Source organism: Periplaneta americana, chromosome 14, assembly GCF_040183065.1.
Source record: "Periplaneta americana isolate PAMFEO1 chromosome 14, P.americana_PAMFEO1_priV1, whole genome shotgun sequence".
In the NCBI taxonomy this organism is placed as follows: Eukaryota; Metazoa; Arthropoda; class Insecta; order Blattodea; family Blattidae; genus Periplaneta; species Periplaneta americana.
The window spans coordinates 14,446,205-14,472,846 of NC_091130.1; the positions used below are offsets into that span (position 1 = coordinate 14,446,205).

The 26,642-nt window shown below is 36.4% G+C and overlaps 1 protein-coding gene across 2 annotated transcripts in view; it reads left to right on the forward strand.

Annotated features, from left to right (window-relative positions):
- Positions 1-26,642, forward strand: part of ftz-f1 (ftz transcription factor 1) — an 897,129-nt gene that overhangs the window by 457,104 nt on the left and 413,383 nt on the right. The window lies entirely within an intron of this gene.

The window sequence follows — 26,642 nt, forward strand, 5'->3', positions numbered from 1 at the left end:
GCTCACTGATGTACGGGGTTATTCATAAGTCCGTGAAACATTAAAAAAATTCGTAACTATTAAACTACACAACAAATTACTTTGCACGAGAATAAAGAGAATCTCTTCGAGTTTTGTTGTACACCTCACAGATGCTCAATGTAGGCACACATCCATGTGGTAATCCATCTCGCCTCATACACGCTCCAGCATATCACGGTTGACCAGAGCCACGGCAGCTATAATCCGGCGGCGAAGTTCCTAGAGATCAGCGGTGAGCACATGCACATAGACAATATCCTTCACAAACCCCCACAAGAAGAAATCACACGGAGTTAAATCCGGTGATCGTGGTGGCCAATTAACGCATCATCTTCTCGTCCTGTGCGTCCGATCCATCTCTGTGACTCGTTGTTGTGATACTGACAGCGATATCCATCTTCCTGAGAGATGTAATCATTGCTGTCTTCATTCAGCTGAGGCAACAGCCAGTTTTGTAATATGTACAAGTAAATCATCCCAGTGACGGTGGGCTCTGCACTGAAAAATGGGCCATACACCTTCTCTTTCGAAATCACACAGAAGACATTCACCTTAGGTGAGTCTCCCACATGCTCTATGACTGCGCGGGAAATTTCAGTTCCCCATATGCGCACATTGTGCCGATTCACTTTTCCGGAGAGATGAAAAGTTGCTTCGTCGTCATGAAAAAGTCAAGGAAACCGCATGTAGCACGTATGGGCGAATCCAGAAATGCATATAGAGTATTAGTAGAGAGGCCGGAGGGAAAAAAGATCTTTGGGGAGGCCGAGACATAGATGGGAGTATAATATTAAAATGGATTTGAGGGAGGTGGGATATGGTGGTAGGGACTGGATTAGTCTTGCTCAGGATAGGGACCGATGGCGGGCTTGTGTAAGGGCGGCAATGAACCTCCGGGTTCCTTAAAAGCCAGTAAGTAAATAATTATTATTAAGCTCTATGCTTTTATGACATAGAACTATTATATTTGCATACAGTTTACAAGATAAGTGACAAATATTTATCCACACCTGTGGAGTAACGATTAGCGCGTCTGGCCGCGAAACCAGGTGGCCCGGGTTCTTTTGCTGGTAGGGACAAGTTGCCTGGTTGAGGTTTTTTCCGGGGTTTTCCGTCAACTCAATATTAGCAAATGCTGGGTAACTTTCGGTGATGGACCCGGACTCATTTCACCGGCATTATCACCTTCATCTCATTCAGACGCTAAATAACCAAGACGTTGATAAAGCGTCGTAAAATAACCTACCAAAAAAATAAGATAAATATATTAACACATAACCATACTTTAACAGCTCTATAATACTACACATCGGTATTGGACACAGGAAAAGAAGATATTTTGCGAAGTTTAAAAAGGACTCAAAGTAGTAAACCCATGATCGAAAAGACATTTTCCGATCTATAACACACCTATTTTCAAGTTGCAAAAAATGCACTTAGAACCTACGAAACCACATAACGATCAGTATGGCAAAAAACCTGCAAAGAGATGAACCGGTTTTCATAAAATTTGACACTAGTAATTAATAATTGACATGCCATAAAACTACGCTCCAGGTTCAGAAGTAAATGTCATGCAGACCAGTGTTTCTCAACCAGTGATCCCATTCCCCTGCGGGTCCGCGAGATTTCCCTAAGGGGTTCTCGACTTATTTTGTTCATTGCCACGTAAATATTTGTGTCGCTACGTTGGTATGTCTGAATACTATCTCACTGTAACAGCAAGTATCTTGAAAGCATTTTCATGTCGTGATATTTACCGGATTAGTTATTCGCTCTATTTCGAATCTAGATGATATCTCAAGCCCTAAGACAAGAAAAAAAAGAAGACAGACGGTTGAACTCCTCTGACATAGAATTCACTATCGTAAGAAAATGAAGACTGGCAGGGAATAAACATTAATATAATATTCGAAGTGGTTATGTTCAGAAACAGGTCAACTTTTGTATCAATATATCGTAAAAGTTTGCAACCTGGGATCGAAACCAGTGTGTGACAGCCGTCTGCACCTCTCTGTTGATCCCGCTGTATGACAGATATTTCAATTCCTGTGGGGAATATGTTGAAAAATAGCTCAATAATTGCTGTATCTGCTCCAATAAATCTTTCCATGAAAGTGTGTTTTCTTTCTGTAAACGGTCCCAGGAAAACTTACTCTCTGGACAGCCCTAGTAATTGCGATCGAGCGGCCAAAATTTGTATAAGCACTTGTTCTGACATTATTGACGTGGTGGAAGAGAAAAAGACTGAAAAATCTTTTCATGAAATTGTGTATTCTTTCTGTAAACGGCTCCAGGGAAACTTGCTTTCTGGACAGCCCTCGTAATTGCGATCGAGCGGTCAAAATTTGTATAAGCACTTGTTTTGACATTATTGACGTGGTGGAAGACTTTAAAATTTTTTCATGAAATTGTGTATTCTTTCTGTAAACGACTCCAGGGAAACTTGCTTTCTGGACAGCCCTCGTAATTGCGATCGAGTTGCCAAAATTTATAAAAGCACTTGTTTTGACATTATTGACGTGGTAGAAGAGAAGGAGACTTTAAAATCTTTTCATGAAATTGTGTATTCTTTCTGTAAACGGCTCCAGGGAAACTTACTTTCTGGACAGCCCTCGTAATTGCGATCGAGTGGCCAAAATTTGTATAAGCACTTGTTTTGAAATTACTGACATGGTGGAAGAAAAGAAAACCATTTTTTCATGAAATTGTGCATTCTTTCTGTAAACGGCCCCAGGGAAACTTACTTTCTGGACAGCCCTCGTAATTGCGATCGAGTGGCCAAAATTTGTAAAAGCACTTATTTTGAAATTACTGACATGGTGGAAGAAAAAAAAAAGTAACTTTATCTGCCTCCGTGAGAATGTTAGCTTTTGAGCATGGGGGCTCCATGAAGTCACAATTAGAACAGAAATAATAAACGTGCTCCGTTGAAAAAAAGAAAAAAGTTCTTACATAAGTGGTGCTGAAACATTCTTCGTCTTCTACCAGTGAATTTAATAAATTTGTGCATGGCAATGGTTGCTGCAAACATTTCAAGCATTCCTACGCAAATACTGCAACTTCAATTTTCGCATGAATCAACTCTCTGGAAAAATTATTTGAACTCCTGCAACACTGACACAATGGAAACGATTAGAGCTGAACTTGGTGATTCCTACGCATGGGTTGCCGTTGACGAGACGATCTATGACAGCAGAAAGCATGTAAAAATATTTAATTAATAACTACGTCTCCAAACAATAATTAAATGAGGTTGAATCACATGTGTACATGTAAATTTGTATTAATGTGCAAAAGTACATCTAATAAAGCTCAGATTTTAAATTACTTATTATTTTATTTAATACATAGCCTATTTATCTACATATTTTGCCATTTTTAGCTACATATAGAGCGTATACAAATGATTCCTCGGGTTTTACTAATAACCAATCGAAAGAGCACTCAAGTTCTGTACATTTCATTACAAATGTTCTATGTGCCCTCCTCGTGTTACCCAACACACATCTATGCGGTAGTCCAATTCGACCAAAACACGATGGAGCATGCCATTGTCGATGTCCCTCAGCGCAGCAGCGATGCGACCTCGGAGTTCAGCCAATGTTGTTGGCATAGGTAACATGTAAACATTCTTTCACGTACCCCCAAAGAAAAAAAAATCACAAACTGTGAGGTCAGGAGACCGTGGGGGCCACCTGAGCACATCGCCCAATCCACCGGTTTAGAAGTTCCTCGTCCAGATATCGGCGCACTTCTCTATGCCAATGAGGCGGAGCTCCGTCTTGCTGGAACATGAAGTTAGGGTTGTCATTTGTCAGTTGAGGAAACAACCAGTCTTGCAACATTTGTAGGTACTTCGCACCCGTCACGGTATTCTCATCAAAAAAGTAAACCGTGCTCCTTGAGACAGCATAGAAAGTATTCAATTTTAGAGAATCTCTTTCAATTTCCACTCTAACACGGGGATTTTCTGTGCCATTTTACCAGCCGCCACTAGTGAGTCACTGAAGAGTCAGAATGAAATCTGAAATGAGAGATACCAAATTTAAGAATATGCTCTTTCGATTGGCTGTGAGTACAAATGGGTGGACATTATATATTTGAAGATATACGATGTCAAAACCCGATGAATCATTTGTATACACCCTGTATTTATGTACATATTTCTCATTTTCATATTACATAAAATCCGGGCTCTAGTAATGTGTGTACAAGACTTTAAAACTCTGTTGTATGCCTAATCATTGCAAAAGCTACGGACGGCATGCCATGTCAATTTACGACAAAATGACAAGACTGTGATTTAGCGGCTAAATCATTCGAGTATCTTCAATTCTAGCTCGAGGATGAAACTTCTCCGTCACTGTGATTTGGCACAAAGTACTCCAACTAAGTAACACGCATTTTACATTTATTTAACGGCCTGCAATGAAGACGGGATTGTTTTTATAGTGAGATTCGAGTTTCCATTCAGAGAGGCGCTGTAAACGCATAAGAACGATTCTTCCCCCCCCCCCCCCGTTAATACCGAGGCATAAAGTGCTCTAATATCTCAACACCATCAATTCCGCTTTGCATCGCAGCAAGATCTTCTATTCTAATTAGATACGTAACTGCCTAATAAAATCTAACAAGTAAGCGTTTATTATCTTCATTATAGGATTAAAGCTTAGTTCCAAGGAGTTCATAGCCTATTAGCATCACCTCTTCAATCTAACAAGCAACTGTATTGGTTATTGTTTTGCTAATTATTAAAATGTCCTGAGTTCATATCTCAGGTGAAAACTGTAGCGCACAAAATCGATAGTTACGTTTCTCCGGGATAATCCCGTCTGCTTTCTTATCAGTTCTAGCAATTTGTTACAATTCGCAATAATGTATTTATTTATTTATTTATTTATTCTGGTGTAGTTAAGGTCATCAGGCCTTCTCTTCCACAACACCAGAAATACAAATACAGTAATAGAAATAAACAGAAAAAAATACACTGTATACAAAATAAAGCTACACAAGAAATAACGAGAGAAAGAGGGAAAAAAAACGCTATAAACAAAGTAAAGCCACACAAAAATATACACAGGTTGCAGTCACACAAACTTTAAATGAGTGATTAAGTATCATAATTAATTGTATCCTAACTAATTAACTAACATAAACAAGAAACTTGCAATTTTAATCTAGATTAAAAAAGAAAAAGAAATAAAAACACACAAATCAATACTTCTAGCAATACCTAAAAAATATTAACTAAGACAAAATTTTCCAATTTAATTTTGAATTGTGATAAAGTCCGGCAGTCCCTGACGTCATTAGGTAACGAATTCCAGAGGCGAGGTATTTCTACAGTATAGGAAGATGAGTATAAAGACGTTCTATGATGAGGGATAGAAAGAAGTGCTTGATGTCGGTTTCGAAGAGTTGTAAGAAATTGAAAGCGCGATAACAGATAATTCGGAGTAGAAGTATGCATGATTCTAAACAGAAGAGACAGTGAATGTATTGTTCTCCGTTCGTATGTATATGTATGGATCCTTTGCCTATCCACTTCACTTTACGTGATTCGGGTTCCGCATATTGCGGGTAGATGGCAGGACTGTGGCCCATTTTCTAGTTGTACACCACTTCGGGGGCCCACACTGTACAGTAGTGGCAAAAAAAAAAAAGCCGGACCGACGGAATAATCAAAGTCCCCGAAATGAGCCACTGCGCATGCCACGCCCGCATTCACAAGATAGCGAGTGATCTATTGAAAATGTTGTAGTTTCGACTGCTGACGTAGCCCATTTCGAAAGCCATTAGAAAATAAGCTGGTAAAATTCATGTTCTGGGAATAATAAGTTAATTAAGTAGTAAAATATCGCTGCAATCGAAAAGTATTGAATAAGGAACAATAAAAGTTTCCTTCACAGGCAGGATTCGAACCACGAAAGTCTTAGTTACCAGTCTATCGTGCTCTGGAGTGAACAAGGCTCTGAAAGCTGCTGCAAGGGTCGGTCCGGTTTTTTCTGCCACGACTGTAGGCTACATGATGTGTATCTGTGGAGAGTTATTACAATTCGCAATAATACTATCTTTAGTTGATGTAAACGAAGGACGAACTGTGCTGAAGTTTCTGTTGGAGTCACCGCGTAGCTCAGGCGGTAACGCGTTTGCCTGCTGATACGGAGTTGCGATCGGGAGTGGTTCGATTCCTGCTTGGACTGATTACCTGATTTGGTTTTCCTGAGGTTTTCCCCAACAGTAAGGCGAATATCAGGTAATCTATGTATGTATTCACACTGCGAATAGGTATATACCCGGTGGCAGTGGTAACTAATTACACTCAATAATTACAATTAATAATATACACAATTAATAAAAATACAATTAATAATAATAATCGTGAATATGTTAGGAGAAAACTTACAAACGATTAAGGAAAAGACGGAAATTCAACTTGAAGCAAGTAAAGCGATAGGTTTGGAAGTAAATCCCGAAAAGACTAAGTATATGATTATGTCTCGTGACCAGAATATTGTACGAAATGGAACTATAAAAATTGGATACATCCTTCGAAGAGGTGGAAAAATTCAAATATCTTGGAGCAACAGTAACAAATATAAATGATACTCGGGAGGAAATTAAAGACAGAATAAATGTGGGAAATGCCTGTTATTATTCGGTTGAGAAGCTTTTATCATCCAGTCTGCTGTCAAAAAATCTGAAAGTTAGAATTTATTAAACAGTTATATTACCGGTTGTTCTTTATGGTTGTGAAAGTTGGACTCTCACTTTGAGAGAGGAACGGAGATTAAGGTTGTTTGAGAATAAGGTTCTTAGGAAAATATTTGGGGCTTAGAGGGATGAAGTTACAGGAGAATAGAGAAAGTTACACAACGCAGAACTGCACACATTGTATTCTTCACCTGACATAATTAGGAACATTAAATCCAGACGTTTGAGATGGGCAGGACATGTAGCACGTATGGGCGAATCCAGAAATGCTTATAGAGTGTTAGTTGGGAGGCCGGAGGGAATAAGACCTTTGGGGAGGCCGAGACATAGATGGGAGGATAATATTAAAATGGATTTGAGGGAGGTGGGATATGGATATAGAGACTGGATTAATCTTGCTCAGGATAGGGACCGATGGCGGGCTTATGTGAGGGCGGCAATGAACCTGAGGGTTCCTTAAAAGCCATAAGTAATAATAATAATAGAAGGAGCATCGTAAGTACAGGGAACATCTATGCGGAATCCTCGGCCTCATCTCGCCAAATATCATCTCGCTATCACCAATTCCATCAACGCTAAATAGCCCAGTAGTTGATACAGCGTTGTTAAATAACTAAGTAAAAAAAGTTTGTGTTGGAGCACTGTAGCTCGAAGGGTTAATGTGGCTATCCACAGGATAATTACAGCGCGCTCGGCGTTTGTTTCTCGGTGTGTAGCTTTCGTTTCTCCGGTTGCGACACCTACACTGTCGTGAAGTCTGAATCTGCAAGGCAGTTTCCTAACGGCGGGGATTTCAACATCCAAAAGCCAGCTACGTGAAATCTGTCCTAACATGTTGTCCTAGTAACAGACGGAATAATGGCTGGTCATTTCGGGCGGAATTCCATTTTCACTTCGAAAAGAGAAGGCGCTAGATGAAAGTTCTTCTAACAGTGCTATTTTAGTACCTGCTGCAAATACCTCAAGTTGCAGAATCTTGTCCTGACGTAAGTGGTATTTGATGCAAATCCAATGGATGTGGGTTCGGTTCCCGGTACTCTTTCACAGGGACTGGGTGTATGTTTTCCTGATTTTGTGTTGGTCGTGTACTACCTATCCAGCGAGTTTTATTATGAATATATATATATTCAGTGAGAAGGTCTCTGTAACTCCGAAATATAATAATAATAATGATAATAGTAGTAATAATAATAATAGTAATAATAATAATAATAATAATAATAATAATGGGTCCATGACTGTGGAGTAACGGTTAGCATGTCTGATCGTGAAATGAGCGGCCCGAGTTCAAATCCTGCTTGGGGCAAATTACCTGGTTGAGATTTATTCCTGCGGTTTTCCCTCAACCCATTAAGAACTGGGTAACTGGAGCCAGGACTCATTTTGGTTGGCAATATCACCTTCATCTCACTCAGACGCTAGATAACCACCATAGTTGAATGGGTTATATATGAAAGGGCCTATAAGAAAAACTGCTTACTGGCCGAAATTTTGAAATTAAGGCTGAAATAAAAATTGTATCATTAATTCTACTAAGCATTATAGTGTGTGAAACTTAGTCCTCTTCATATCTAAATCGATATATCTACACCCAAAGAGCAGTATTACATTACAAACTCATTTTCACAAAATTAGTGACTTAGGCTCTTTCATAAATAACCCATTCAGTTGATAAAGCGTCGTAAAATAAACATAATAATTCCCGAGATTAAACACTATATCCTGGATGCGCCACGAATAGTAAAAAAGACGCGAAAGTGGCACAACGACTTCCAAAAACTTCATGAGTCTTCCAAAAACTTCATGAGTCTTCCAAAAAACTTCATGAGTCTTCCAAAAACTTCATGAGTCTTCCAAAAACTTCATGAGTCTTCCAAAAACTTCATGAGTCTTCCAAAAACTTCATGAGTCTTCCAAAAACTTCATGAGTCTTCCAAAAACTTCATGAGTCTTCCAAAAAACTTCATGAGTCTTCCACAAACTTCATGAGTCTTCCAAAAACTTCATGAGTCTTCCAAAAAACTTCATGAATCTTCCAAAAACTTCATGAGTCTTCCAAAAACTTCATGAGTCTTCCAAAAAACTTCATGAGTCTTCCAAAAACTTCATGAGTCTTCCAAAAACTTCATGTTGAAACTCTCTTTTGAGAAATCTTATATGAATTGCTACTGTAGAGCGAAGGTTGTATAAAATTGTCAGTGCGTACTGTGGCAAGACACAAGAGAGGGCTTCCAAAACAGTTAATACTTTAAACCCTGCAATTGAATATCCACTTGTCAAGTTGTTGAAGCATACATACAGTACATATCTCACATTGATATTCAACTTCCCATATGACCGATTAAGAATATTTCCTTTTCTATTTCGTTTCTCGTACTTGTTGAATACCTGCTGACACAGAATATGGGCAAATTCCTTCATAAGTGTTACGTGGCAACAGACACATCATAGCATGAAATGATGCTTTCTGAATTAACTTTGCGTATTTACTGCAGTGTAATGTGAGTTTTCTATAACGACAGATACTAATACAAGGGAACATTTTGTGTTATATTTCAAACATATTTTTCTGTTTACAGTTCGTATTGACAGCTCCGGTTTAGTAGGTCACTGGTGTCTTATAGTGCTTATTGGTGTACAAACGTTAGGGGATTTAGTTCCTACGTTACGGAAGGTTTTCTTGTTAGCTGTAAAATATAGTTACACAAAAATGTCAGAAGTTGTCACACGAAACCAGTTTTAGACCGCTGTAAATAATAATTATAGACAGACAGCAATAAGAATGTCGTGTAAGACATCGAACAGATTCGAAATGTACACTTATTGTTCAAGACAAAGAAAGACTGGGAAGCAACATAATTTGTCTCCATTTTGATTTGCTAAGCGACCGTAACAAGTTCTATATAATCCGTCACTTTTCAGTCTTGCCTGTACTTTTATCAGCAAATGCCACGTTAGTGGGGTGTGCCAAATGCGTAGGGGTATGGAGATATGGCTGAAGACAACTTTTATCGTCCAGTAAAAGGAAAGAACTCGTCATTTCAAAAACTCGCCTTGCCTAGAGTTTGTACTGTTATTTTCGTCTGCCGTTAAACACTGAAGACAATTTGTATACCCAGAAACCGAGCTTTAAAAATACTCCATTCCCAGAAACTGATTTGGAAATGTATTCTACTCGGTACGGATTGGATGTGTTTTCATATATTTCTATGTTATCTTAAGCGTAAACCGTGACACATCGTTGTCATGGTTATACGATGAATTTGCTTATGCTGCCTTTATATACGAGACTCGAGGGAAAAGTTCCGAAAAAAAAAAAAAACAGCATAATCACTACTACTACTACTACTACACGAAACATTTTCGAAAGGTCAACTCAAAATTTTCGTCCTATTTATAGCCATATCCACGAAATATAATAAAAATAACAGGCCACTGGCGTGGCTCAGTCGGCTGGGGATTTTGCCTGCCGATCCAGAGTTGCTCTTGGGCGTGAGGTCGATTACCACTTGGGCTGATTAACTGGTTGGTTTTTTTACGAGGTTTTCCTCAACTGTAAAGCGAATGTCAGGTAATCTATAGCGAATCCTCGGCCTCGTGTCGCTATCACCAATCCCATCAACGCTAAATAATGTTGTGGTTGATACAGCGTTGTTCAATAACCAACTAAACAAACCAGTAATATTGCTTGATATGATACGATGTGACATGCTTTATTGTTGCTTAACTGGTCTTGCTAGTGCTTCACATTTCTGTATTCGGGCCAGCATTCCCATTCTTACACTACTTACATCAGTTTTAAACTTATGGACTACTCATGCACTTATCTTCCTTTATTCAATGCTGTGTCATCCGTGTCCATTCTTTTAGTTATCACTTCATCTATTTCGTGCTTTATTCATTTGACATTATATATCGTTCTAAACCCTACCTAAAAACTAATTTACTCAACACTCAGTTTTCATTACACCAACTATTCCAATCGTTTCAAGCTTTCTTTCTTACTTTTTAGACCTTAAGTAACATTGCTTATAAAACAATCCACTTTGACTTAAAAAATACCAGGGTGATTCACAAGGATTTACCGCCAGTTACGGAACTTATTTCCGAAGACATTCTGAGCAAAAAAATGTCATATAAACATGAGTCTTAATCTCAATATCTTCAAAATTATATTAATTTGAAGTTTTTAATAAAATACATTTTTTTCTTTAGTTTTACGGGTAAAAGAATATCACAAATAGAGAATGAACTATTCAGAAGTGTCATTTCTTTAATTGGCTAGTGTTTTAAAGCTAAAATATGTTATTAATTGCTTTGTACAGATTTTACTTTTCAATTTTTAACAAAAAATGACATAATTCTTACGTACTATCAATCCCGGTCGGGGCAAGTTACCTGGTTGAGGTTTTTTCCGGGGTTGTCCCTCAACCCAATATGAGCAAATGCTGGGTAACTTTCGGTGCTGGACCCCGGACTCATTTCACCGGCATTATCACCTTCATTTCATTCATTCGCTAAATAACCTAGATGTTGAAAAAGCGTCGTAAAATAACCCAATAAAATAAAAATAAATACGTACTATCACAAAAATTGTTACAAATCATACGACTTTAGGAACTTGATTCTTTACAGTTTAGAGTCTGTGTGATGTATTTTGTCTCACTGTGAAAAGAGAGAGAAAGGAGATATGTCTTACTTCGTCTGTATTGTTATGGCAATGGAGGAGTGCAGCGGTGCCGTCCATCCATCTAGTGGCGGAAGGGACCAATTGATACATTCTGTAGCGCAAAATAAAATTACAAAATATCTCTCTTTGTACTGTGTAGTTCCGTCACTGAGCTTGTTTTTCAAGAAACTGAGTTCCGGTAGCCTGTACAATGACAAGGTTTTGAAAGGAATCCTGAAAATTTACACCCCTCCTATAATCTCCACCCTCATTTGAAGGGACTTGGTTTTATTGCTACTGAGACAAGATAAACCTTACCAGGTATAATTATGCATCCTAATGTACAGCCTTAAAGAATTTACAAGAGTGGCGTGATTTGTAACAATTGTTGTGATAAATGCATAAGAAAATTTAATTTTGTAGTTAAAATCGGAAAAAAAAAATTCTGTACGAAGCAACTATTGAATTCATAACACATTTTTAGCTTCAGAATATTAGCTAATTACAGAAATGATACTCCTAAATAGTTCATTGTTTATATGTAATACTATTTTATCCTTAAAACTCAAGAATAATGGTATTTTGCAAACAATTTCAAATTGTGAAAATCTGGCTTTCAGGTAGTAGCTCCCTGTGAAGCAGGTTTGAATAATTTCAAGGAAAAATTGTTCCGGGGCCGGGTATCGATCCCGGGACCCTTCGCTTAGCGCATGAATGCTCTCCCGACTGAGCTATCCCATGAACTATACACGACACCGTCACACCGTCCTTGAAATGATTCAACTTCAAATTAGTGTAATTCTGGAAATATTGAGATTAAGACAAATGTTTATATGACATTTTTTGCTCAGAACGTTTTCGGAAATAAGCTCCGTAAGGGATGGTAAATCCTCGTGAATCACTCAATATAAAGCAGATAAGATGTTTCGCAGTTTATTAAGTTGGCAGAATGTTACAACCGTTTCTATTTCTTCAGACCCATCACTGTTATTTACGAGTGTCTAACTCAAGTGTTTTTTTAGACAGAGATCCATGTCAAGTTATTGCGCAGAGAACTTTTCGTACAGTCGGGAGAAAATATCTGCTCAAATAGACGCCATTGTAATTTAAAATGGCCGCGTAGAGACCGTTTCGAAGTTGGGTACCGAATTAAAATGGCGGCGTAGTTAAGTTTTCGATGTAGCAGTCATTTGTTCTTTGTTCTCTGTACGGTACGCAACAGCAGTGTCATGGCGGACTGTGCAGTCGTCTGGAATAAACACAAGCGCGTTATGTAACAACAGTTTAAAATACGTCACCTTGACTGACTTGGGAATCAGCTTAACTTAATATTGATTAAGCGTTCCGTCCTATTTGAACGTAATTTCCTTCTATTTCTAATATTCCGTTACGTTCGCAAGTCATTTGTTGAACAAAGACGCGTGATTAATTCCTTTTCTTGTAATATCCGTCACGTATACTGTATAAAAAGCTTTTATAGAAGGCGGAATTTGAAGTTAAGTAGTGTATTTTCTTTTCGATGTTGTAACTTTGAATATGGGAAAGATAGGGAAAGGAGTACTGTGTGATTAACTCTTAAAGTACTTTTATTATTGCATTTCACTATTTTAATATTTATTCTTTCGCCTCTTCTCTCAGGAGACCTGAGTTCTAATCTTGGCGCTTTCAAGTACGATTTTAGTGGAAAGAAAATAATGTTCGGGCAGATTTTCTAGGGATAATTCCCCATCATTATGGAACGGGAAGCTGAATTCTCGTCACCAGAACTCTCGTCATTGTACCACCTAGTCACTGCAATTTTGTCACCCGGTGTTTTGGTCACTTCGACTTTTTGGTCAAACCGATATTTTGGTCACCAGTACACATTTTCTTAAAAAAGTAAAATGAACATTTCATTCGATATACGATAACAAACCCCTTAAAACTCTGCTCTACGCAGTTGATTTAATTATATTAGCTAACACCGAAGACAACTTACAAATGGAAATTCACAGGCTATATCAAAAAGCAAAAGAGTACAATTTAGAAATTTCTACACACAAAACAAAAACCATGGCCTTTATTGGTAAAAATTCTATAAGAACTAAAATAGTTATCAATAACTTTGGAGTAGAGCAAATAAATGCTTTTACTTATCTTGGCTGTAATCTTTCCTATATTCATTCTCGAAATATAGATCATAAATTAGCCAAATTTCAACAGCTGCTAAGAACAATTAGAAATACACTGTTTAAGAAGGCCCAGCAAGACACAATTTTGACATTCTACAAAACAATGGTCATTCCAACTTTGCTATATTGATCAGAAACTTGGACTCTAACAACTAGTCAACTGGAAAGAATAGAAGCAGCTGAGATGAGATTACTAAGACCGCTAGCAGGCTACACTCTCTATGACCATAAATATAATGAAGACATCCGACAAGAACTAAATATCGCAGCCATCACAGAGACAATCCACAAGTATCGGAGCAACTGGCATGAGCATGTTCTACGGATGCCAAATGATAGACTACCCAGGAGATTATTAAATTACAGACCCCTTGGATACAGAGATCGTGGACGCCCGAAGAAGCGATGGAGAGACGGAACAGGCCAAATGACCTAACCCCTGATAGCTATTGATGATGATGATTGTTATTCTTTTGTTTTTTTCCATTATGTATGTATTATTTGATCCACTTTTTGATACACATTTTATTCCGTATTACAGTTGGATTGTCTTCATTCAAGACACCGTACTGGAGCCAAAGTCACAGATAGTTCGGCAAATTATAATCTGAACAATATTTGTATTTTAATATTTATTGATCACAGCTTATAAAAGCTTTATCTTATTTTAACGTTTTAAATCACTTTTGAGTCCATAATTGTTTTTAGTGGAGGCTCATAACTTGCATATTGTTCACATTGTATCGCATAACACGTACGTAGGCCTACACTTAGCGGCAAAAAGAATGGGCCGGCCGACAATTTCTAAGTTCCAGAGACCTAACATTGCGCATGCTCGTCTCGTCAAAGCCATAGTTCACCAGGTAACACTTAATTAAACCATTTAAATTTGCTATATTTTGTTTAAGAGTAAAATATGTAATAAAATCGAATGGATTGATTGTAGATACATCAGGGCCCTTGAAGAATGAAATAATAATAAAATTGATAAATACAAAATCAGCCGGAGCGAATATGAACAGGAAAACCACGTATTATGCCGAACTGATATAAACAATTGCAGTATCGCAAGTTGTTACGGCATTGGTATATTGAACACGTTAGTACTAGTAGCTTAAGGTTCGAATCTCTCCCAATCTTCTTTTTTTAATTACAAATTTGTCATCATATGTGTCTCGGAAAGCTATAATTATGTCGCGATATCTCTTAGAATATGCCCAAACTCTAATAAATAATAAACCTCCCTCTCTCTTTCAAGCAACACTGCTATCTGTTAATATAACGTTTTGTCTCGTCATTACGCTTGAAGATAGCACAGAAACAATAACTCATTGCCCTGGTTCGCATAGGTTATTCTGCGTATGCTACTCTCCGACAGGACGTCGATTGGAGAAATGTCATTTTCTCCGACGAGGTAATTGTCTCCAATAGCAACGATAGTTACTGCCCTAGTTTATTGTATGAACGGCCACCGATACGATGAAAGCTTCATAATTTCATTATTTGTTACGTAGATAAGAATAGACGGATCCTGCTCATCCCCAATTCAATTTATCTACTACAAACAAATTTCTTGTCTCACCTTAAATGTTACTGCTTAACATTCTTGGTCTTTGGTAACCTCACTAAGTTGAGGAAGATTGGATGTTATTATTAGTTAATAGTGATTAGTTTTGAAAATGTTAATATCTGTTACGATAATTTCGCAGTCATCTGCAGTTGGTGGCGCTGATGTAATCTCCACGTTAACGAGTTACTGTGGTTACGGCGGTGCTGCAGTCAAAATTAGTTCTGAACAGATCGATCAGGCAGGCAGATGTGCGTGAAGATTTTACATTATGCAATTAACGAAAACAATTGCATTAAACCAAAAGTTTTGAAAGTTTTCACAGTTTACGTCGAAATTAGAGAATGGAAGCAAAATATTTTGCGAACCTAACTTGCATTTTTATTTATAAATACACGATAGATTGTATGTGAATGATAGTTCTGCTTATATTAATTACTATTTTATTTTATTTTTATTTTAAATCCACCACCAACAGAAGCAGGCTTCCAATTATACAGGTGGCTTACAAAGATACATACACAAAATACATAAGAGAAAAAAACAACAAAACAAACAACACAAACGAAAGAAAGAAAATACATAACGGTAATAGATGCTAGAATATAATATTACGGTTAATATAGTGCCAAATGTCAATATAATGATGCAAAATTATTTAAAAACAGGAGTAAAAACATTATAATACACTTCTTCATAATTTAAATATCTAAGGAAATACAATTCTTTTTAATATTGTATGAAATTTTTCAATGTTAAACATAAATCCAATTGAGAATCACAGTTTAAAGACAGAGAGTTGTAAGAATTACACATAACAAACAATGGAGAGTTCTTGAAGAAAACAGTTCTAGGAATAGGAATAATAAAATCTTGCCTATGACGTAATTCTGTTCTTTTTACATTGAACTGAAGGAATTTAAGAAAATCACAGTTATTCAATATATCGTTAACGGTCTTATAGAGTAAAATTTGGCTATTTATTAATCGTTGAGATTTTAAAGTTTTTTAATTAAATTAAAAAAATTACTGATTATATGAAATTTGCTTGTCATAAGAAGACACGTGATGTTTTTTAAAATATAAATAACGTAAAAATCTTTTCTGTATCCTTTCCATTTGCATCTGATGGGATTATTATTATTATTATTATTATTATTCTACTACTAGGCCTACTACTACTACTACTACTACTACGGTTTTTTCCGAGGTTTTCCCCAACTGTAATGTGAATGCCAGGTAATCTATGGCGAATACTCGGCCTCATCTCGCCAAATACCATCTCGCTATCGCCAATGGCGGGCTTATGTGAGGGCGGCAATGAACCTCCGGGTTCCTTGAAAGCCAGTAAGTAAGTAATAAGTAAGGCATTTACTTTCGTTTAAAAAAATGTGGCTTTATTCTTGTAAAATAACCGAAATAACGCCCACGCTTCTCGGAGTTCCTACAGTGGGAACAATGTATTAATCAATAAGAGAGGGACGGGGAGAAGATTTCCTGTTAATCGAATCAGTAATGTTGATATTATTTTTTTCTGGAATTCGAGATGAGGATTCCTGACCTTGACATTGACACATTGACACTAATTTTCAAGTTCATGTTCACGGTCATGGTATCTGAGTACCCTCTTGTAAACATTATAGCACTGCTCAGTCATAGTGCAATGAGATTCACACATCGTTATTTTAATTACGAATTGTGATAATCACAGGTCAAAGTAATATCTCGGTATCGATTGTCGATTATTTTCTAATAGAAAACTTCCAATGAGATCTTAGTCTCTGCAAAGGAACATTCAAGATGGTTAGAAGGTAAGAACAGTGAGTATAATGGAATACATACATACATACATACATACATACATACATACATACATACAGTACATAGATTTCCTTTTAATTCCTTAAAACGTGTGGTTATTCTAAGTCATGCCACTTTTGAAATAGCTGAATTTTTAGTCGGTTATGAGAGATTACCAGACATTCGCCTTAAAGTTTGGGAAAACCTCGGAAAAACACCACCCTAGTAATCAACTCAAACGCGAATCGAACCCATGCCCGAGCGAATGTCTCGATCAGCAGGCAAGTGCGCAACCGCCATTGATTTGAACTTTATTTTTAATTGGTTATTTTACGACGCTTTATCAACTGCTAAGGTTAACTAGCGTCTAAATGAGATGATGGTGATAATACCAGCGAAATGAGTCCTGGGTCCAACGCCAAAAGTTACCCAGCATTTATTATTATTTGGTTGAGGGAAAACCCCGGAGAAAATCTCAACCAGGTAACTTGTTCCTACCAGGTTTTGAACAAGGGTTGCAACTCTAGAGGACGGAAATTCAGGACACATTAAAAAAATATAAAAGTACATAAACTTATAATGAATTTCAATGTAAATACACTTGTATTTTGACGCTCAATTAATTAATTAGAATTACCTTCGAGTTATTATTTGGTTATAGCGGTGTAGCCCTATATTAAAGAACACGCCACAAGTCTGTACACATTGAAAAACACAGGGGTTGGTAAGTATACATGTCTCTACACTCATTACGTTAACATCATTTGAAAGAATACTTGTTGCTTCATTTGCTTTTGTTTATTAGTTCTTTGTTTGTTGAAATATAATAAAAAAATTCTCTACATGACATATTAAAGCTCGTCTTTATTAAGTGTTCTCAGATCTCTAATAATGTGATATCAGTATGAAATTTCAGAATATAATATTGCAAAGAACAAAATTTCGGACTTGAAGCATCCTGAAAAGAATTGAATTTTGATAACTGGTGACTTCAATATTTCAGAAAGTATGTAACTTCAAGAAACAGTTATATTACCGGCTGTTCTTTAAGGTTGTGAAACTTGGACTCTCACTTTGAGAGAGGAACATAGGTTAAGGGTGTTTGAGAATAAGGTTCTTAGGAAAATATTTGGGGCTAAGAGGGATGAAGTTGCAGGAGAATGGAGAAAGTTACACAACACAGAACTGCATGCCTTGTATTCTTCACCTGACATAATTAGGAACATTAAATCCAGACGTTTGAGATGGGCAGAGCATGTAACACGTATGGGCGAATCCAGAAATGTATATAGAGTGTTAGTTGGGAGGCCAGAGGGAAAAAGATCTCTAGGGAGGCCGAGACGTAGATGGGAAGATAATATTAAAATGGATTTGAGGGAGGTGGGATATGATGATAGAGAATGGATTAATCTTGCTCAGGTTAGGGACCTATGGCGGGCTTATGTGAGGGGGCAATGAACCTCCGGGTTCCTTGAAAGCCAGTAAGTATAAGTAAGTAGTATGTAACTTCAGGTGACACAATGTCAATTAAAAATCAGAAAGAGACAAATATCTGAGTTATACTACATGAAATGGACAAAGGAAATGTTAAAGGAAGTGCTTATATATATATATATATATATATATATATATATATATATATATATATCTCAATGCGCTGGACCAAAGTACGTTTCGTCTTAAGAAGTCTAATGTAATACGTATCACTTTTCCGAATAAACGAGCTTTTGAAAGAAAAAATCTTATTAATGGAAAAGAAAATTGAAGATATCAGAAAAGTTCTCAAATATTTAAGTGAAGAGGCAAAGTCTTCCTATGACACCATTGTAAATTGTCCAGCTACAACACAGGGTAAAGTTTTTTTTTTTTTTGCCAAAAGTGAAAATAAGAGGCATATTTCCATGTTTATCACTATTTTGTACATTTATTGTTCATTAAAGCATTGATTTGTAATATTTTTTGAACTCTCATTGTTTCTGTGTTTAGTTTAGAAAGGGCACATGTCCAAGACAAAAAAAGAAGTTAATAGAAACCATCCTTTTCGTTAAAAAAATCTGAAACTCGTGTGTAAAGTGTCTTTTAGTATTCTTCCGAAGATGCAATACAAAGAATTAAAAAAAAAAAAAATGAACTCTTGATATCCCAATGTCACCTACAGGTGCCGCTTTCTAAAAGCTTTCCAAAGTTACCAGTATAGTAATATACGTTACAAGAGCGGTATGTTGACGTTTTCATGTTCGCGGAAAAGATTGAAAAAGCGAAACGTAGTTGAGCTTTTTTAATTTCCGAGAACATGAAAACAAACATACCGCTCGTGTATCGTACATTATTTTGTGCGAAGATCGTTTATTACATACCTGAAAGACGAATTTCTAATTAGTTGCAATGAAATCTCCATATTGGTTTCTGTTTAATGACGGCAACTTCGGAAAACCAAAATATCTTTCTTCAACATTGTTGCTATAAAATGTTTTCTATCTTTACTATACTCCAGCAGGCCGTGATATACGTCTGTCTTTTTTTCCCCCAGTCTATAAATGCGAACGTAAAACAAACGGTAAGGTTATGTAATGATTTATTTTGCATTTTAATATTTTAACAATATTATTTATATAACATAGGTTATGTAATGATTTATTTTGCATTTTAATATTTTAACAATATTATTTATATAACATATTGCAGTAATAACATCGGCATCTGGAATCTTGTTGATTTTTTCACGGCTTCCTTATTGTTACTTGTATCAGGAATGCAATAAGTTTCGTGGAGTAGTAGACTTTACTTAATTTTTGCAAATATTTAAAAACAATAATTAACAGTGCAATTTAGGTTAAATTGCAGTGGTAAGTTTCCAATTTATGATTATTACTATGTTAAACGTCTCTAAAAATAATATGTTAAAAGCCTAAAGCAGTAAAATGAATGTCGCGCTTAAGCGGTAAGAAGAGGGAAATTGTTATGTGTGTTAGGTTGGGAATACTGAATGTGGTATTTCACACTTACCGCGTATTGGTTCTGTGCGGAAAACAAGCAAATACGCACGATCACGCACAAAATTAATTTAAACATAAATCAGCATCGAAAATGCCTTAATGGACATCTGGTAACCGAATTCCAACGCTGATTTATGTTTAAATTAATTTACTGGTAATTTTGAACAGCTTTTAGGAAGCGGCACCAGTGGGCATAGGGACATCAGGAGTGTAAGTATTTTTTTTTTGTCTCTCCTGTAAAATTGGGAAAATGTGACGTGCCCTTTCTATAACAAAGGATTCAGTTGGTCCCACGAAATAAGCTATTTGTACTGATGTAAATACTACAGCTTAGTTTAAACATTCTCAAGTATTCTCCGATTTGAAAACGTGTTTCTTCTACACATTTGTGTTCATGTATCTGGACAGTAGTTCCTGCCATTGAACCTGAGCATGATTTGCATTTTGTCAGGTTGTAACATTGATGATAGGAGTCTGTAGTGCAGTATTATTTGAGTCATGGCGTTATAAATGTCAGATGGTGTTTTTAGTTCGACTAGGTTTTGTGGTTCCCCCCGTTCAACTTGCATAAGTATGCTTCCATATTTAACGCAAATGTGACGTCACAACTGAGTCATTCGCCCCACTATCATCAAGCGCTAGGTAGTCCAAGATAGGACACTTGTTAACTACCATTGTGTGCGTTCGGTAGACAACCACACTTCCCTTTTTCTTTGAACATCAACTTCAATCCTTTGTTTTCCTTTGCTATATTTTTCTCGGCCTCTTATCGTCTGTATTATTTCCATTTCTGTCCATTCCATTTCAGTAGAGTCCTATATAGACAGCTGGGAAATACACTATTATTTAAATTCTGCTTCTTAGTCATTCCATACTTACGGGTTGGACATTCTTACTCAGTCTTTTAACTTCATATTGCTATATTACTTTAAATGATGCAATGTAAGCTTTCATTTTTTGAATTCTGTAAATTAAGCATATTTTTTAATATTCTCCCATCTACGTCTCGGCCTCCCCAAAGGTCTTTTCTCTCCGGCCTCTCAGCTAACACTCTGTATGCATTCCTGGATTCGCCCATACGTGCTACATGCCCTGCCCATCTCAAACATCTAGATTTAATGTTCCTAATTATGTCAGGTGAAGAATACAATGCATGAAGTTCTGCGTTGTGTAACTTTATCCATTCTCTTGTAACTTCATCCCTCTTAGCCCCAAGTATTTCCTAAGAACCTTATTCTCAAACACCCTTAATCTCTTTTCCTCTCTCGAAGTGAGAGTCCCAAGTTTCACAGCAATATAGAACAACCGCTAATATAACTGTTTTATAACTTGTAACTTTAAGGTTTTTTGACAGCAGACTAGATAACAAAAGTTTCTCAACGGAATAATAACACGCTTTTCCCATATTTATTCTGTGTTTAATTTCCTCCCGAGTGTCATTTATATTTGTTACTGTTGCTTCAAGATATTTGAATTTTTCCACCTCTTCGAAAGATAAATCTCCAATTTTTATATTTCCATTTCGTAGAATATTCTGGTCACGAGACATAATTATATACTCCGTCTTTTCGGGATTTACTTCCAAACCTATCGCTTTACTTGCTTCAAGTAAAATTTCTGTGTTTTCCCTAATCGTTCGTAGATTTTCTCCTAACATATTCACGTCATCCCCATAGACAAGAAGCTGATATAACCCGTTCAATTCTAAACCCCCTGTGTTATCCTGAACTTTCCTAATGGCATACTCTAGAGCGAAGTTAAAAAGTAAAGGTGATAATGCATCTCCTTGCTTTAGCTCGCAGTGAATTGGAAAAGCATCAGACAGAAGCTGGCCTATACGGACTCTGCTGTAAGTTTCATTGAGACACATTTGAATTAATCGAACTAGTTTCTTGGGAATACAATTTCAATAGGAATGTTATATGAAACTTCTCTCGTAGCCTAGTCGAATGCCCTTTTCAAAGCTATGAATACGTATTGTACTGTACCCTTATACTCTCATTTTTCTCCAATATCTGTCGAATACAAAAAATCTGATCAATATTATTATTATTATTGTTTTAACTTATAAGTTACGAGGTTAATTTTGACTACTTATACGTAGGCTTTTCCTTAACTTGTTTTTCATGTAAAATCACTCACTTTATGGAATGTGTTTTTTTTGTCCTAGGATAGGCCCAATGCTTTCAAGAATATAATCTGCTTGAGTTGACATAATTCGAAAGCATTCGCAGACTTGAGACAAATTTAGGTTATATAAATTTATCCTGTATTGTCCTCTTTTGGGGAGGGGGGAGGTTCTTTGTCGCTTAATAAGTTTGGTAAATTTTCTCTTCTTATACTTCTTCTCTAAATTAGAAACTGTTAAGTGAACCTCGGAGCCGTTCTGAAAGTTTGGCAACGAGAAAAAATCCTGTCACCACCTGGGATCGAACCCCGGACCTTCCAGTCCGTAGCCGTAAATTGAGTACCGGGTTTTTCCCAGGGGTAAAAGGCGGTCAGAGCGTGGTGCCGACCACACCACCTCATTCTAGTGCCGAGGTCATGGAAAGCATGGGGCTCTACCTCCATGCCCCTCAAGTGCCTTCATGGCATGTTACAGGGATACCTTTTTTTACCTTTTATTAGAAATTGTTAATTTGAAGCAAAACATACTATGTAGTTAATATAATCTTAACGGTAAAGATACATGGTTCTTCCCATTCACTTTTCAGTATATGACTTTACACTTTTCAAAATGGTTGTAATGGTAGAACAAAAGTAATAATATAATTGAACCATGTCCTCTACTTTTTCTTTTCACTTTACGAGACAGTTTTGAAAAGTGATAGAAGAGAAATTGCAATGAAAACTGCAAACTGAAAAGTTGAAAATTGTAATGGTGGAATATGCCCCGGTCTGATATAAGGCAAGGAGAAGATGTCAGTATCCTATTAACGTATTTCGAAACGCTTCGATGTTTGTCAGTAGGATATCAAAAGCGGAAACAGAATAAAAAACTAATGAATGTCGAATTCACGAAATGACGTAAAAGTGTCACGCACACCTGTTACGCAAGCTGTCACGTGACTGGAGCTATGTACATAGTTCACCACAACTCATTGCTCGTTCTGTACAAGATGTTAATTGCTAATTCGGGTTTTTTTAACCACAGAGACTACTAAAGACAGTGATGCAACTGATCGTGTACGGATAGCAGTAGAGAGAGTCGTTGAAATTGTAGAAGTATCCGAAAATGAAGCTTACCCCAGACATTTCTAAACAAAACCCACAAAAGGAACTTCAGAGTTTTAAATCATCATTAGAGCCGTGATGTTCATGCATTTATTTTGGTTAAAATAGGGAGGAATATAGGCACTAAAATAGTAAAAATAGGCAGTGAAGTAAGCATTTATTATTCATGGAAACAGACAAAAATAGACAAATACTCAATAAACTATTCCATACGGTACTCACTTTCTTTGGTTACATGTCACAACAAGATGCTTTTTAAGTTGTCAACTGTCATAGTAAGCCCCCTATCAGAGAGAACGTTTTTCATCGTGGAAAAAGATCTTTCTACTTCTTCTGAAGTGATTGGAGCAAACTTAAAACAACTTATTTCAGAAGGACTGTCTCTACTTTCTTTCAGAGATCGGCAAAAGCCGACTGTGTGTTGTCTCAAAAAGAGGGGTGTGAGAAGGGATTAGAGACTTCAAAGTACGCGTGACTTGTGCGTGCAAGCGACAACAGTAACGGGACCTGGAGACTTGCTTGTAATACTTCCCTCATCCCCTTTCTTTCGCTGGTAAACCTCAAAGTGACCTGAGCACTAAGGGTTATACTGTTCAAACATCTTTGTTAAGTGACATAAAAGATGGAATAGGTAGGGGAGAAAAGTTTACGACTTCTTGGAAAGGTATGTATTGCTGGAGAATAAGATTCTCAGAAAACATTTGTGTGAGGTGAATATGTATTTTTAATTTGTACAACCGTTCTTTTTTTGTTTTTTTTTATATAATTTATGTGCGGTTTATTTTAAATGCATTAAGAATATATAAAATGTACAATAACGACATAAAAAGACTAAAAAAACCATTTAACCTTAAAATAGGTAAAAAAGAGGCAAAATAAAAATTGGGCCTATCGTCCCCAAATGTGTGGAAACGTGTTTATTTCTAATAGGTCTTTTATACATACACTCAGTTTTAAAAAGGCATTTTGCCTAACATCCGGGCTCTACTATGCTCCAGTCACAAGAAAGTCTCTGCCGGCTGAGACGAAAGGGAGTAAATGAATGAATGTTGATGTCATAAGATGTCATAAGGTCACACACGTGGGTACTCATATCTCTATTGGCTCGCTGTCACAGCACAAATAACAACATTGATACACTCATGTTTATACTACCCTAGTTACAAAATTAGATCTCTGTTAATATCCTGGTCTTTTAGTCTCTCCATACAGGAAATTAATGCAGGAGAGCGCATGGTTTTTAAACAGACGTTATAACGATAATATTATATATCTACTTCGTTCCAATATATGTCTCAAAAGTAAGCACATTCCTTTCACGGTTGATCTCCTGGTTGGAGAACAGTAATCATCACTATACATACTGTACACACACATTATTAACGTACGATGGCGCAGAAAGTACGAATATAAACAGCAACTATGAAAACAGTTGCACGCGCAACGTGGGTCACTTGGCAGCAGGATTGCCACCTGTGTCGATTTCGACTTCGTCCCGCGATGGTGTCAGTTATGCCACTATTACCCAGATTCTTAGCACCTTTATTACTTAATTCACTAAAATAATTTTATCGTTAGAGAGTGCTGAAAAAGTCGTTGAATGCCTATTCAACCAATAGAAAAGTTAAAAAAAAATTGCCGCCGAAAAACAGTTAAGGGAAGAGGATGGTATTTTTTGGTGAAAAATGAGTAAATTTTCAAAAAAATAAATCTTTAAAATATCCTGTGATATGTGTGGAATGCATAGCATAACATTTTGTGGGTATTTGTGCCCTTATCGGATGTTGAGTCGCCATTTTTAAACTTCCTGCGTTATGGATTTTTTAAATCACTCGCCCACTTTTATTGTTGTTTCCTGTAAATTAAATTTTCAAAAAAAAAAAAAAAAAATCTTTTCTTTAAAATACCTTTTGATATGTGTGAAATGCATTGCATAACATTTTGTGGGTATTTGTGCCCTTATCGGATGTTGAGACGTCATTTTTAAACTACCTGCGCAATGAATTTTTAAATCACACGCCCGCTTTTATCGGTTTACAGCAACTTCATTTTTTTGCTACATTGCCAGACAAAAATGGATATAATTTCTGAACTATTAAAGATACATGCATGAAATTTAGAACACACATTCTTTAGACTATTATGAAACTTTTCTCTGTATCAGAATTTTGTTAATTGATTTCATTTTAAAAATACGTCCGTTTCTTTGCAAGAAAGGAAATCAGAAAATTGTTAATAAATTTTAATTTTTTTATTTTACAAACGTAAGGACTAATATCAAAATTCTGTTACAGACAGTTTGTAGAACATGCTTTTGCAAAGACATTGCAAAAAACTGTTTGAATCTACCTTTAAAAACGGTTTAGATATATCGATTTTAGTACAATCCTGCATTGGGTATATTTCTTTTCAAATTTGGGCCCCCAAATAATTTTTTTTTTTTTTCAAAATATTTTTATTTGGTTGAGTTGCCACAGCTATGAGCTCTCTACATATAAAAAATTAATATTTTACACCAAATGGGAAAATAGTTTTAAAAAATACCGTCCTCTCTCCTTAAAAGTCGCCAGATTTAGCGATAAATTAGCGACAAAGTCGCTAAATTGGTAGCACTGCTCAATAGGCGAAGAAAATTCAAATTTCACCTCAGTGTATGCTTAAAGATGATTAGTGTAATAGAATCGCTGACATAAGAATAGGAGGAAAGCGGTCGCGATATTTTCGACTAGAAATTTATATAATCCAACTACATATACATTAATACGTAAAGGCACGTAAATATGTGGTAGTTGTGGAATAAATTTACGACTTTGCAACCGACACATCACAGATATAGGTTATGTATATCTTAGCATACTTAGCGGTAAAAGAAATTCCAAATGCAAATTTGCATAGATAAGTCACAATCGCCAGCCAGGAGCTTATGTTTTTAAGTAATGGTGATAAACAGGTAATAATAACAGTTGGCAGATACTGTGATATCTATCACCGCTGGGCTGTATCGCCAGTTCCTTCGGGCGTGGGGACAGCTCGTGGAGAGGCGCTGGGGCACTGCCCTGCGAACAACTCCTTTGAAATGCAGATGCCTCTGATTCCGACATCCCCTTTTGTGCTCTGGACAGACGCCATTCACAGGTGTACAACTGAAACGTACAATAAGCGAACGTGTTTTTTATTCAGTCTGCAGTGTTAATCACCCATAACGGTGATGAGTCACTACTTCGGATTTTTAGCCACCAAAAATTAAGCATAGATTTTAGTTTATTATTATTATTATTATTATTATTATTATTATTATTATTATTATCATTATTATTATTATTTTACAATTTATCGTGAAGATATTATTATTATTATTATTATTATTATTATTATTATTATTATTATTATTATTACCTTACAATCTATCATGAAGATTATGTTTCGACAAGTCTAAATAAATTGATAATTTAAATAATTTATTTGTG